Source organism: Fukomys damarensis, unplaced genomic scaffold, assembly GCF_012274545.1.
Source record: "Fukomys damarensis isolate Sample0158 unplaced genomic scaffold, DMR_v1.0_HiC HiC_scaffold_37, whole genome shotgun sequence".
NCBI lineage: Eukaryota > Metazoa > Chordata > Mammalia > Rodentia > Bathyergidae > Fukomys > Fukomys damarensis.
This window is the reverse complement of record NW_022900949.1, coordinates 61914758-61930922: the sequence shown is the minus strand read 5'-3', so window position 1 is coordinate 61930922 and position 16165 is coordinate 61914758. Positions and strand designations below refer to the sequence as shown.

Genomic DNA, 16165 nt, shown 5'->3' with positions numbered 1-16165 from the left:
ACTATGTAGCCCAGGCTGGTCTCAAACTCACAGTGATCCTCCTGCCTCAGCCTCCCAAGTGCTGGGATTACAGGCATGCGCCACCACGCCCAGCTGTAACTTTTAATTAATTCCACACCTTTCATTAATTAATTAAAGTTTGGTTTATATGATGGCTAAGTTTATATGTCAACTTGCCTGGGCTAACAGGTACTCAGATAGCTGTTAAAACTAGATTTCTGAGTGTGTCCATAGGGGTATTTCCAGAAAAGATTAGCATCTGTGGACTAAATAAAGAAGATCCACTCTAGCCAGTATGGGTGGGCACCTTCCAATCCACCAGGGACTTGGGTAGAACAAAAAGGCAGAAGAGGGGCAAATTTGCTTCCTCTACTTGAGCTGATAGATACATCTTTTCTCCTGCCCTTGAAGAGCAGATCTCCTGTCTCTGGGCCTGTGGACTTTGGGATTTACACTAGCCTGTCTTCTACTCCCATCTCTAGTTCTAGGCTTTTGGCCACAGAGTGTGAAGTGCATCATGATTCTCCTGATCTTCAGCTACTCAGGAACTGGATTGAATTATACCATCAGTTTACCTGGTTCTCCAGCTTGCTGCTGGCATAGTGTGGAACTTCTCAATCTCTGTTATTACATGAACTAATTCCTATAAAAATCCCGTCTATATCTATATATATCCTGTTGGCTTTGGTTCTTTTGGAGATTGCTAACTAACATAGTTTACCATTGGCTTTGTATTTTAAATGTATGTGAAAGTAGTGGAGTACACTCATTTAGGAACATACTGTGGGTTCATGTTGCCTGAGCTTGACTCCAGATTTACCTCTCCTCACTTTATGGGTGTTATCTGGTGACAAGCCAATTAAACTCTTGGAGCCTCAGATCTCTCATCTGTAAAATGGCAGCTATAATAATGGTGCCAGCCTCAGAGAATTGATCTGAGCATTGTTTGAGGCAATCAGGGTGGCACACAATAAGCACTGAATAAATGCTTATTATGATTATAGATCAAAATATCCAAGAAGGACTTCAAGATCTTATTCTCCCTGATTCTGAAAGAGTAGGATTTAATAGTAAAAACTATCTTGAGAAGAATGAATGGGGAAAACTTTGTTTTGCTCATTGGAATAGAACGCTATTTTAGAGGAATGCCCCTAAAAATTCAGAATCTAGGTATTTACTGATCATTTTAGTTTAGATTGGAAGTTACATTAAATTAATACTGATTAATTCTATTATAATTTTATCCTATTCATTAGCTGACTACCAAATCAATGAAAGATAATAATATATTTCCTTAACAAAATTAAACTTTGTTAACTATAAAGGGTGCTTAAATAAGATTTGATTTCTTCCCTTTGTGTACTATTTATTCCCCTTCCATGGACTTCCACCTCCAAAAATAACCTATACTTATTTTAAAAATCAGAATCAATTTTATAAACCAGAATTTTAAGTAGATAGTCCACAAAAAAACAAAAAACATGATGGTTGAGTTGAGGCCACCAAGTAGTTGCTCTACAGTCTAATTTCTGAAGTTTAAGTCACTACAAATAGTTTCCATAGTAAACTGAAGAGGCAAAATGAACCAACTAATACAGGAATTAACAGAATAAACAAAGGGTTATTTACAGCAAAATCCTAATATAAGATTGTAAAAGACAGGAAAAAAATTACCAGAGTTTTAGCTCAAGACAAAATACCTAGCTAGTTGGTAAGATCAAGACCTTAAAAAGTGCAAATATAAAAACGAATAAAAGAACTTACAGATTTTCCTTTTTGAAACAAAAGTTGATTTCCCACCAGTGTAAAATAACGAGTTTTCCACCTTTTGATGAACTTCCACCTGACTTGCTTCTCTTTAAATTTTCCTTCCGTGAGAGGCCGGCCATCTTGATTTACAGCTGTTGAAGGTAACAAGAGTCAATGCAGTGCTCCAACAGACGTCTTCCTAAAGCGGTGGCACGAGGCTGCAGTGGCACGTACGGTACAGCATGCCCAACTCTTGTATATATTTTTATTCTCTGAAATACTCATATTCTTTTTCCTCTACACATCCTCATCTTCCCCTAGTCAACAACTGAGTATTTATTTGAACTCAGAATGCTTCCTTTGAGAAACCTTTCCCAAACTCAGGCCAGAGTAGCTTCCTTTTCATACGCAGTCACAGGACGAGATAATTTTCTTTTATATCAGGTAGCATCGTTGGCAGTGTGTCTGATTAACGTCTTTCTCGTTCAGTGGAAAACTCCACAAGGGCAGGGGCTTTGCTCTGTTCATTACTGACTCACCAGGAATGTAACACAGTGCCTGATAATAAATACTTGTTGCATGAATAGCTTAATCTTATACCCAAGCAAAGTGTTTATGATTGTGTGTAACCATAGAATTGGAAGTTCCATTCATTATCAGAAGTTGAGATTCTAAATTAAAGTATTTCATGCATTTTACCCCTATGTAAGATTTACTCTTCAAATTTATATTAGAGCATCTGATTTCAGAGGAAAGATCCATTCAGTGTAGGACAATATTTAATGGTATTCATTTGTGTTCAATTTTTATAGCATCATGAAATTAATAAAATTTGTTCCATTGCTTTGGAAAAAATCTGGGCAGTGCCTACATGACCATATGAATATAACATGTGTTTTCTACAGTCATATTTTTTTCTAGTGTAGATCAAATAACTACCTTAGAGAGGAGGACTGTTCATTTTAACAGAGAACTTTCAGGATAAGAGTAATGAAATGTGTACTTTTCATACACAAAGTTTTATTAACATTCGTTTGAGTTGTTTTCTCCCTTCTTTGTTGTTTTATACTGTGTGGTAACCATTCAATTAGTGGTCGAGTGTCGTCTCAGTTACTCTTCTCATTTCTGAGACAAAATACCCAACACCCAAAGTTAAAGGAGTAAAGATTTATCTTGGCTCACAGTTTGTAGAGCTTTCAGTCCATACTCCACTGGCTCCAAGGCAGGGTGGCGTGGCAGAGGGGCATCACAGTGGAGAAGTAGGCCATGGCAACAGGCAAGAGCTGCTGCAGCAACTTGCCTCTCCCTTTGATTCCCTCCAGGTTACCTGTCTTTTGGGTGGCATCACCCACATCCAAGGGGGGACTTCCCATTATCACATCGAAAACTATGATAAATCAATGAGTGGACTAACTTAGTAAGGACACACCTTAATCAAAGTATCACACACTTAGCTCCAGCACCACACACTATATCCAGACACCTCTGAAAAGGCCCACCGGTGACTTCTCCAAACCATAACAAATGTCTACTTCAAATCAAAGCTAAGAGTGGCAAGCACAAACCAAACATCTTGTTAGGTAGTAATGAGGGCTATGATGAAAATAAAAAAGGGAATAAGCGAGTTGGTGGGTACACATGCATTTAAAATTTTAGGAAAGAATTTGGAAATCTTCTTTGAAATGTGTCCTTTTTTTTGAGGTGACATTTGATTTGAGATCTCCGTGACACGAAGTGGCTCTCCTCTTCTAAGAAGCTCTGTGGTTGGTAATACTGTTCAGAGGAGAGGGCAGAGGAAGCAGGAGCTCAGGATGTTCTAACTGGTAATCAATATCAAGAAAATGATTTCACTGTTCTCCTTGTTTTACTAGGAACCCTCTAGGTTAGAGCATTTTTAGAACTAGTAGTGCTCTCTGCAAGTTCAAATTTTCCATAAATTTCGTGGTTGTTCCATGGTCCCACCTCCACACTTTGCAGCAAAGACGTTTATGAAACCTCATCTTCCTCCGTGTCACAATCTCTGAGAGCAGGGGCAGTCTTAGTACTGTCTACCTGGGCTGGGGTTTTAGCAAATCTTTATCAACAGCAGTTGCACAGTCATAAGGCAGTAGTAGTCCATCTAGGAGGAAAGACAGTTTCAAGAGAAGATCCAAGTGGGGAGGGGGAGGCAAAAACAATTTAAAAAGAAAACCAAACAACAAAATCCCGAGCAAAAAGTAAGATTTAAAAATTTAAAAAACACCCATTTTCCACATTTTTCAACTCAGAAGTTGCTAATTTAATTGTGACATTTAAGGATCTTGAATATGAGCTCAAAAGGTTTTGATTCAAGTCCTCTCAACTACAGTTAAGAGGTTAAAAACAAACCAATAGCCTTCTCCTGCTCAACAGGGATGTTGAGAAGTCAAAAATAAAAGATTAGCTACTGCGTTTATCTCAAAGCAGATTCAAATATTTCTGGGTGGGAGTGGGAGATGAGGTGAGAGGAGGAGAACCAAGAAATGAGGTGACATCCGAGGAGAGGCCAATCCCGAAGAACCCTGGGCATCAGGCAAACTGGAATCTAAGGCTTTGTAGTGTGATATAATGAGGAACCATTTCCTCTTATCTCAAAAGCATAAGAATTTAATAAGTCAAACTCTGCAACTTATTCTAAGATATACTGTAGTTCTGAATATGTTTTTATCCAATTTACTACATTGAAATATAGAATGGCATGTTTACTCCGTATTGTAATACGTTATACGGGACTGTACAAAAACTTTCTCTGATGTAGACTTAGTTTACAGTGGGGTAAGGGCACTGTCTGGAGCCACATCTGAATTCAATCTGCTCCTTACCAGCTTACTGGTCTTTGGCAGGGTGTTTAACTCCACTGAGCTTCAGTTCCCTCTTCTCTAGAGTTGTTATGCTTAACAACAGGTTGCAACAAAAATGCTTGCAAGGGCATAGAGCAGTGTGATAACTGGGGGCTGAAATCCAGCCTAAATTTTTCCAGCTTAATATACATGTGTGAGCAGACTAAATCCATCTTGAATAAAAGTACATAAAACTATCATGAAGGTAAAACAGTGGCTTTCTTTTATTAAGTTGATCGTAGCAAGAGATCAATAACTAGTAATTAGAAAATAGTGATCATAATAATGTGAAACTTAAAACAATTTTCATCTTTTTTGTGATGATGATGAGCTTTTTAAGGCTTTTAAAAATACCATGTCCTAATGGCTTTAGGATAGGAACCACTTCCCTCACCAATTAAGAATGTAATGAACTGGGTGTGGTGGTGCGTATTTTTGATCCTAACATTGAGGGAGGTTGAGGCAGGAGGATCGCAAGTTCAAGCCCAGATTGGGCAACTTGGTGAGACCCTGTCTCAAAATAAAAAGAAGAAGAATAATAATACAAAGGGCTGGGATATAACCCTGTGGTAGGGTGCCCCTGGGGATTTGATCCTCAGCACCACACACGTGTGTGCGTGCGCGCACACACACACACACACACACACAACACAATAATGACGCCTTATATAAAAGTAACAGGAACAGTGAGAAAATTGAATGAGGCAGATGAGACAGGTTCAAAGTCTGCATGCTTTGAACCTGTACTTTTAACAAAATGCAGGCATCAGAGGCAATCCAGAGTCCCCAAAGGTGACCTCTTTTGTGTTTGAGTGGCTGATTCTTTTATTCACGAAGACTGCTATTCTAAGCCAACTCAGTAATTAATTGAGCTGTGTTTGTCGCTCCCTGTCCTCTCCAGCCTTCTACCTTTTCCCCGGGAGACTGGGAGGGACGACAGTAGACAGTAACTTCCGTTACAGTAGGCATAACTACTATTTATGTCACACACGAACTTCCATCCAGGCTCAGAAATTCCTTCTACTGTATGCTTCTTAGTTCATGCATCTTTTGTCTTAAAAGTACTGCATGAATAAGAATAACCCACATTTGAGACCATCATGAGTTTAGGCTATGATATTTATACCATAATATATATTCATATTCTTCCAGTTAACTGAGTGCTGAGAAAAAGTATATAATTTTTCTCTTAAAATCTCTGCTAGCTGGGCATTGACCTCTAGGAGACTGGGGCAGAAGGATCACAAATTCAAACCTAGCCGGGGCAATTGAGTTATTCCATGAAATCCTGACTTGAAATAAAAAATGGGGGATGTAGCTCAGTGTGAAGGTCCTGAGTTCAATCCCCAGTACTGCAAAAATGAAACAAACAAACAAACAAAAAAACACCCCAAAACCCAGACCCCAATCAAAACAAATCACTGCTTCTGGGAATAATGGCTCCTATACAATCTACAGGGAATTTCTTTGTTTGTATTGAGAGCCTCAGATTTAGTTCAGTCCTCTTCTGTGGTTTTATTGACTTTTTTCGGTGATGTGCCAGTTCCAATAAACCCAACTGTTATGGTTTGGGTCTACATGTCCCCCACCAAAGCCTCATTTGACAATAGGTGGGGCTCTTTCAGAGGTGGGTGAATCTAAAGTGTGTGGTACTGGATTAAGGCTGTGTAAATTAGTCCACTGATTGGTTTGGCACTGCCCTAATCCTGGTAGCCTGGATACAGTATAAGGGACAGAAAGAGGCTTGTCATGCCCTTTGGTTGCTTGCTTTGCTACCTTCTGTCCTCCATGAACTGTTTTAACCCTGTAATATCTGTCTGCTCTGCCACCTTGCCTTGGAGCCGGCCAGGTACGGACTGAAACCTCTACAAACTAAAGCCTAGTAAACCTCTCCTCCTTTAACTTTGGGTATTGGGGATTTGGTGTTGGGTATTTTGTTTCAGCAATGGAAAAGTTACTAAGATACCAACCATAATTACAGAGGATGTATTTATAAAGGGATAGAGGCATAAAGAGTGGGGGGTGTCGTAGGAGTCACATTTAGTAGACTGAATGTCTGTGGTTTTTGAAATCACTAAGGATCATAACAAATGGCATGTTTCTTATGAGTATCCAGGCGGTGTTTTAGAGTTTTTATTCATAGTGAATAAACACAGAGACATAATCAGGATCGATTTCGTAACATCTTACAGAGATGCTGTGGGGACCAAAATAGGACAAACTAAGCATGACAATAGCCCTATACGGGCACTGACTGAATGGCTTCTTTGCTCAGTAATCTCATACTCATAAAAAGGTAGTATGCGTTCTTAACTTCTCTGATCAACTGCTGAGTTCTGATCTAAAAAGCCTCAGAACTTATAAGCCTTTAGATCTGCATTTTCCAAACTGTGTTCTGAAGGCCACTGTTGTCCCAATTTTCTGCTGGCTTGTTAAACTGTACTTTCCAAAGCACCACTTCAAAACTACTGAGTCTGTTTTGGGGTGGGGTAAGGGATCTTGCATTTAAAAAAAAGATCCCTGGTTGACTCTGTGTACCTCAAGAACTTCTAGAGAATTATTAGTATTCTCATGACAGACGACAGTACCAAAGCATACAATATACAAAAGAATAAAACCAAAAACTAGTGATAGGAAGATTGTTGTGACCTTTCCAGGAAATAAAAGAATAGGATGGCAATATAAAATCATAGTCATGTCCTTGGATTCAATCAATAAGGTTACAAAGAAAATGCTCAGAATCAGTGCTTGTGAAATTTGACTTATTGATTTGTCAGTGAAACAAAAATTCCAAGGGGATGTTCCAAGAAGATAACCTGGTTGCCTGTTCTGAGTGGTACACGTGATCACTTTTGTACTTTTATGAGAAGCTCATCAAAGTAGATTGACTCAGACTTTGCTGAATAATGACTGAGAGAGACCACTGAAACCAAGAGGGTAGAATTTAAGAAGTTTCAATCACTGTATAGAATGGTAAAATAATAACTCATTTCTTATATCATATGTTAAATAAACTGTGCAACAGACAAAAAGAGTGGTCCTTCTTGAATTTATGTACATGGTATTAACACAGTGTTTGGGTTTTTTTGTTATGAAAATGCTGCTTTCAACATTGTATTTGGACTATGCATGTATTTTTTCTCCATTGTATATAAAGTACTGCTTAAAATTGAAAAAATATCAAGAGGGTGGAAATGAATGAAAATAATTGTTCATTCTTAGAATTAAACTTTTGTTCGAGGTTTACCTACAAGGCTTTCAGGTAATTTTATTTTTTAAACAAAAGTTCCATCTGTTAGGTATCAGCACCTGGTGTCAACCCTTTGGCAATGAGAGGTTTACAGTATCTGCACTGGCAGCTTTAGCTATCATTTATACACCATCATGTGCCTTATGTTTTATATATATACATACATGCATATACAAATATATGTACATAAGTATACATATAGCTGCTTCTAATACACACACATATGAAGAGATTGCTTATATCAAGAATATGTCTGGCATAAAAGTTAGTTGTAAATATCACCATACCATATGAACATCTGTCCTTTTTTTCCTAAAGTGAATCTCCTGTAAATTCATTAACTTAGGTTTTTTTGTCACTACTTGACTGAGGGAAAATTTTATTGCTTAAAATTTTTTTTTTTTTTTGGTACTGGGGATTGAACTCAGGTCCTGGTGCTTACGAGGCAGGCGGTAGAACCACTGAGCTAAAATCCCCAGCCCACTTAAAATTTTTGAACATACAAACTTATGCATCCGTTTATTTGCTGAATATTCATTGAGTATCTAGTGTGTACTAGTGGCTGAGAATGAATGTGTGAGGAAAAGCCACTTCATAGACCTTAGTATTGACTGGAAGACATAGATATTAATCAAATACCCACCCTTCAAAAAAAGCAAAATGTCAGCCATAACCAGTGTTGTGGAAAGTATCAGTCAAGGATGTTACAGATGTCTTCCCTTGATAAACCATTTAGTATCTTTGAAGAGAACTTTGGTTATCAGCCTTCACTTTAATCTTAATTTCTGATTTACCTATGTAGATGCATGAGGAGAGAAATTTGATTTTTAGCTACAAACTCACCTATTGAAGACATTTTGGTGCTTTGTAACAGCCTCAGAGAATGAAATCATTAAATTTCTCAGTTGGGTGGTCATATTTTGCCTAGGAATTCACTCTTCCCACTGCCTCAGAAATTTACAGTATAGATTTTTCTTTTTCTCTTATGTAGTTAACTTCTTCCTCTTAACTGAATGCTTCATTGGCCTTTCAACATGCTCAGGGGCTTACTTTCTCCTTTTCCTCCACTTACGGCTTTATTTCCCATCTCCTCTTTAAGCCAAGAGGTCCGTCTTCACTTCACTTCCTTGTCTTCCTCTTCTCCCGACTCAACCCCCTATAATCAGGTCTCTCCTCCTGTTACTGCTCTTATTGGCTCTAACCACCTGCGAGTCACCCATAACCAGGCATGTGTCAGACACCATGGCGTCTTGGCAGCATTCAATTCTGCTGACCAATTCCCCCTTCTTAAAGTGATTTTGTCCTTTAGTTTCTGTAACACAACACCTCTCTTATTCCCCTCGACACTTTAGCTATTCCTTCCCTGCCTCCTTTGCAGCTCAGTTTCCTTTACCCAGCTATTTATTGCTGGAGCATTTCTCTTCAGGATCTATTCCCAACCCAATCTGCCATTCTGGTTCAACAGCTCCAGTAAGCACTTCCGTGAGGCAGCTTCTAAATATAGACAGGTAGTGGACTCCTCTGAACTCCAGATTTACCTTGCCTATCACCTCCTCAACTATTTCCAGGGCACCTTAAATTCACTTCATGTGAGTAAAAACTCACTACTGTCTCTCCTTGGTCCCCTGCAAAATACACTCAGTCTTTCCCCAGCATTCCTCAGTTCAGCAAACATGGCACTCAATCTGTTGCACCAGGCAGAGTCCCCTAATCCTCTCCATTGCCCCTTTCTAATCTACTACCCCATTATTGCAGATTTTCCTTTCTCAGCAGCTTTCAAATCTGTCCACCATTGTCCATAGCCCTAGTGCAAGCTGACCTCATCTCTTACCTAAAATAATGGCAAAAGCCTCCTCACTGAACTACTCAGACCCTTCAAAATGTGCCTCCCACAGTGGCCAAAATGATCTCTTTGAAGCACAGTTATGACGGTGCCACATCTTGGATGAAATCTCATGTAGTTTCTTATAGCTCTTGTCTAAGCAATGTGATTTTGGGGGGGTGGGGTGGTACCGGGGATTGAACTTGGGTCCTTGTGCTTGCAAGGGAGGCGGAGGAACCACTGAGCCAAATCCGCAGCCCCTTATAGCTCTTATCTTAAAGACCAAATTTTGTAACAAGCCCTTCACAGTCTCAATGGAATCATCTGTCTCAACCTCTTCAGTTTAATCTCATCTAATACCTTTCCACCCAGTCTCAGAATTGCCAAGAAGAATTTTTTTTTTCAATTCTCCATATTTGCCACCCTTTTTTTTCTCCCTCACCTGTGGGTTTTATAGGTACATTTCATCTGCCTGGAATTTCCTTTCTGCCCTTTTCACCTAGTCAAGGTAGACCTTAGCCTTCTGATTACAACTCAGATTTACTGCGTCAGGGAAGCACTTCCCCACGGACACATTTGCATGCATGGTGATTTGTTTGTAGATAATCATCAAGTGACTAGTGCGTTTGTGGAAGTATAAATCCTATCAGGCAATTTTACTCTCTATCAAGACAAGATTGTCGGCCAATACGGAAAAGGCGGAAGGAGTAGAAATGTGCTGAATGAGAAACGGAAGTTAACCCCTGAGAGGGGATGGATTACCGATCTTAGCTTGTTTCTCATCAAGCCTCACATTTTTAGCAAGTTGACTATGGGCTTTGTGCATATGTGAGTATGGAAACATTTTAGTATAAAATTGCAATTGGAGTTCCATAACCTTGCACACAGCAACTTTTCCTATGAAAAGCTACTTCTCCAAAAGATGCTGTTTCAAGCTTTCAGTTCAGCTTTAGGTACTTTTTATTTTTTATTTTTAGATGAGGTCTTGCTATGCCGGCCAGGCTGGTCTTGAACTCCTGGGATCAAGCAATTCTCCTGCATAGCTGAAAATACAGATGCATACCATCACACTTGACTTTTAAAAATTTTAAAACAAATTTTGATAAAGTATTAGATTTTTCTTGTCAGAGTTGAAAGTTGTATTTAAACGAAAGTCCTATTTTCTTCTATAGCTATCCCATCGACTTACATGATTTATAAATTACTCAACCATCCATCTGTTTATCATGTGCTTATTAAGCAACACTATGTGCCAGGCACTGGGTAGGGTATATAAAGATGGATAAAATATGGCTTCTCCTCTTGCAGTGCACTGTGTAGTTGGGGAGGCGTACGGCAACATGCCATGTGCATTTCAGAAGTGTGAGCAGAAGACAGAGAGGACAGAAGGGAGAGGAACTGATTTTGCCTGAGGGTGTAGTAGAGGGTGGGGAGAGCCAGTAAGCAAGAGAATGAGAACATATGGGGGATTTTAATAAAGAGAAGAAGGCCCAGGGCACAGAAATGTAGAACAGGAAGATGGACGAGACGGGCAAAAGGAAAACATTCCAAAATAATAAATTATCTGAGATGATAATTGCATACTTCTTTTGTTATTAATGATTCAAAATATTTTTGAACCACAAGGTGGGGTTCAGTTTTATATAATCAGTACATATTTAGTAATCACTAATAGTATATAAATGTGAAAATGTGATGATATCTACAAGCAATGCATTGTTTTTGGTACTCTAACGTCATTTTATACAGTATATGTGCTGCCAAAGTGAGCACAAACATCATTTTATAAATAAAGCAGTGTTCTAACATTTGCAGTAGGAGGAAAGACATAATAAGGCAAATTCAGACACTGTATTAATGAAATTGGGTCTTTTAAAGTTCTATGAAAGCTAGTATTAAGATTAAACAGGAGGTCTGATTTTTTTGAGCTCTATATATTCTAGATAATAGACCTTTGTCTGAGGAACAGCTGGTAAAATTTTTTCCCTCACTGTAGTTGTCTCTTAGCTCTGTTGGTGGTTTCTCTTGCAGTGCAGAAGCTTTTTAGTAAGATGAGATCTCACTCGTTGGTTTTTCTGTATACTAAAAGTATACATAAGGTTCAAATTGTATAATTGATAATGTGAAATAGGAAGAAAAGAGCTAAAGGAGTAGGGGAAGTTGGAAGGGTAGGAGAAAGGAAAGAAGAGAAAAGAAAAAAACATTAGAAAAGGAAAAATGGAAGCAACATCTTTGTAAATAGGGAAAGGTGGAGGGGTTAAAGGGAGGGCAGGGGTATAGGGAAAAAGTAAGAACCAAGATACATCATGTAAAGATGTAAGATCCCAATGATGAATGTAACTGTACTGTGTACCTAAATAAATAAACTTATACCTAAATAAACTTAATGGAAAGAAAAGAGTAAATGGAGACATTTTATGTTGATGAACTCCTAAAGCTCTCTGTGGCCCTAGGAATTGGATTCTCAGAAGCCATTTAGTCCCTTTTCATATTGGCATCTGGAGCAGAAATATAACTAGTTCACAAGGAGGGTATCTGTCAAAGGAGACCCACAACTGCAGCCACCATTCATTTTCAGTGTCTAAATATCTCCTTTAAAATGAGACTTTTAAATACAGATTTTACTTTGAAACCATCTTTTTTTGCTACTGCAACATAATGGACACCACATTTTTATTTGAAATCAGTTTTATAGAGTAATCATGATAGAAAGTTGTTGGAAAACAATTCTTCCATTTTCTTTGGTACCAGGGGTCGAACTCAGGCCCTTGGGCTTGTGAGGCAGGTGGCGGAGCCACTGAGCCAAATTCCAAGCTCTTCCATTTTCTTTTAGAACCCAAGGAGGCTTCCTACTGACAGTCACATCCAAAATCTGAATTATCTAGTGACTCAGAGAGCAATCACATGGGGGATGAAGGGGCTATGAGTGCCAAAACTCTAAGCTATTTCTTGTCGGGTGTAAGAACAAAAGCACCCCAACGAGGCTCGAGAAATTAGAGTAAAAGTCATGACCTAGTTCTTCCTCATCACTTTAAGAAATGTGACTGAATAAATAGAAAGCCAGATGTGTCCCAGGACAGTCTCACTGACTAACTCTTACTGTTACATTCACTATGCAGTTCCAAGACACAGAGGCAACTGATAAGAGTGATTTGCATCATTTTCCAGAAATAAGCTGTGTTCTGTTAAATCTACTTGCTCAATCTCTATTCTCTCATTCATGTGGAGTAACAAGATTTGCAATAAACACCACCAGACAGGTCTTCGTGGATTGCTAAGTTATTTCTGTGACTTTCTAATCTTCTAGGCTGTGCTTTTATAAAATGAGTATCAAAGTTGAATCAGCAATTGGAAGCACCGAAATTACTTCTATTGTAGTCATTTCCCACATGTAATAATTTTCCACATGTTACCACATCAAAGTTCTTGTTGTTCTTGTACAATAAATCATCAAGGAGGTAGATCACTTCTAAAAAATTAGACTTCCTTTGGGTCTTTACCATATATCATAACGCTATAGAATACTTTTACTTGGAATTTTTGGTACTGCATGTCCCATAGCTTAGATTTGCCCTAGAGGTTGAAATTTTAGGTGATGGAATCAGCATTGTACAACCACTTAATATCTATGTGACCTTGGAAAAATCACTTAATTTTTCAGCGTCTCAGTTTGTTCATTTGTAAAATAGAGTTAATTATGGTAATAAAATGAGAAAATGCATGGAAAGCTTAATACAGAGTAGTTAGAACCATAAATGTTAGTAATTGCAGTGATTTCAAGGCCTCTGAGGTATGCTAGCATTTGGTGTCTTCTGACTTCATCTGTGTTAAGTTGGATAAAATTTTTTATGAACACTAGGTAGTAAATTCCAATAAGTTTCTATGCATGGACGGTGAAGTTGGTAGGAAAATGCTGATGGGAATTTTATCTGAAGAGGCGAATGCAGTGAGGTGTTGATGAAAGTTGACTGATACACTGTCAATTCCTGAAGGGTTCTCATTGCTTCATCTATACATTATAAGAAGTATTTTATGTTTCTTTTTCTTTCTCATTGAGTTTATTGGTACATTTTAGGTATGCAGTACAGTTACATTCATCATTGGGATCTTGTACCTCTACATGACAGGTCTTGGCTCTCACTTTTTCCCCTTACTCCTGCCCTCTCTTCACCCCATCCTTCCTTCTGTACTTCCAATACTTTATTTCCATTTTTTCATTTTCTCATATTTTTTCTTCTTTTCCCTTATTTCCTTTCCCCTACCCTGGATAAAGAAGATGTGGTTTTTCTATAAAATGGAATACTACTCAGCCATAAAGAATGAGAAATTAGAGTCATTCATAGGAAAATGGATGCATATTGAGGATACTCCTAAGTGAAATGAGTAAGTTACATGTGTAAATACCGAATAGTTTCTCTGGTGTGAAAAACTATGATTGTACTTAAGATCTTAATGGTATAATTGACAATGTGAAATAGGAAGAAAAGGGCTAAAGGTGTACTATTTTATATTTCTGATTATCTTTCCTGATGTCTAACTGTTGCATATTTTCCCTCTCGAAACAAGCTAGCCAGAATTTTAAAAAATATTGGAATACTGGCTGTGAGAATAATTTTGTTTCATTGCTCTGTCCTTTAAAAAAGTACCATAAATCCAAGCCGGGCAGGGTAGTGCATGACTGTAAGTAATCCCAGCACTTAAAAGTCTGAGGCAGGAAGGCAGCCAGATCGAGTCCTGTCTGAGCAACATAGTGAGACTCTGTCTCAAAATAAAAAATTAAAAGGGCTGGAAATGGTGCTCAGTGCCAAGTCCTAGAGTTCAATGCCCAGGACTTAAAAAACAAAACAAAACAAAAATCCAGTTTTTCCAGTCTTTTGCATTAGGGTTTGAACTTATTGCTTCAGGTTCCTCTTCCCAGAGGCTGACAGGGCATCTGGCTGTGGTGTAGACACCGAGGAAACCCAGAACCACACACAGCTCACTGCAAGACACAGTAGATTCAGGTGCTAAAGCAGGCCGAGAGTTGGACCCTTTGGTTTCCATGTGGTGACCTCTCTCACGGAGGAAACAACACCAACTTCCATTTACCAGATTCAAATGCTCTGGGCTTGGTATAAAAGTGAATTCATCATGGTTAACACATAATAACAATCCTGAAGCATCATATTCAAGGTATATTTGACTTTGCCCTTCATAAATATTATATAAGAACTCACTCACTTAACAAATAATTATTGCATACTAAAATCATACAAAGAAGCATGCTCAGTTTTCTCATATATGCCTTCCTGTCCTAACTTAACTATGAATCCTCCTCAGAGCAGGAACGTTGTACCTGACTCACATTTTGACCCCAAGGGTCAGCCTATAGAAGACATTCAACCAGTGCAACAAACATATATTGCATAAATGAAAAATGGGATGCAAATATTATGGTAGCTGTGCACAACCAGTACAAAATACTTATTCCTATGTCTTGATGATCTTTAAAGCTTAGAATTTGAGCAGAACATGAATGCCAATACAGTAGATCTTCAAGTTATAACCTGCTTGACATATGAACATCTTGGGTTACGACCAGAGTTTTAGCATCAACTTACAGTGTCTTGAGCTATGACCCAAAGGCTGGCTGCTTTTGCTTCCAGATGGTCTCAGATACAGATTTATTCCTTAAAGAGTTCTGGAAGAAACATTATAATATCCTTTCTTGTGTAGGGTTAATTGAGAAATCCTGGGTCAGTGTCTCTCTAAGGACACTGAGATCTGCCTGTGTACAGGAGAGAGACTTTGAAGGCTGTGTAAGAGGAGCCTGGGCCTTCAATTGACCAACTTGAGTTACAACCAGCCCTCGTGAATGAATTGAGTTCATAAGTCAAGGTCCATTGTTCTATCACTATGAATATATTTTGCATCAGTACTATGTTGAACTTTTCACTTAGATTAAAAAATAGTTATATGCTTATATAAAATAAGAAGACAAAATCAACAACATACACAAATTCCTAGGAAGTCAAAGTTTTTTTTCTGGTGAAAATAACAGCTTAAAACAGAATTTCTCTCAGTCTCAGATCCCCTTTCATGTAGCAAAAGGAAATGAACAAAGAAATCCAAACACACTGAAGTTTTCAGGGCTAAACATTTTGAATCAATATGTTCTGCTATAAAATATTTGGCCTTGTTTGAATTTTTATTGCTATATGTTCTCAGTCTATATTTAACTGAGAAACACAAATAAGAAAGAACGAATGTGCAGAATGTTCTTTTCAAGTGCATGGCAGTAAATTTGAGAAAACATATATTACAGCAACACTTTGTGCTCTAAACTTTCAGCCTCTTTTCTAAAGCCTTCCTCAGCCAGATATGATTAAATATTTATTGAACTAAGGACTCCACTTAAGAATGGCTTCTCAGAGCCACCTAAGATAGGTACCTTATTTCACCAAGCTCTCAAATAAAACTTCCTTTATTCTCTGTCTTTTTCATATG

The 16165-nt window shown here is 38.3% G+C and overlaps 1 pseudogene; it reads right to left on the bottom strand.

Annotated features, from left to right (window-relative positions):
• The window catches only part of LOC104871114, a 30269-nt pseudogene that overhangs the window by 7043 nt on the left and 7061 nt on the right, over positions 1–16165 (bottom strand).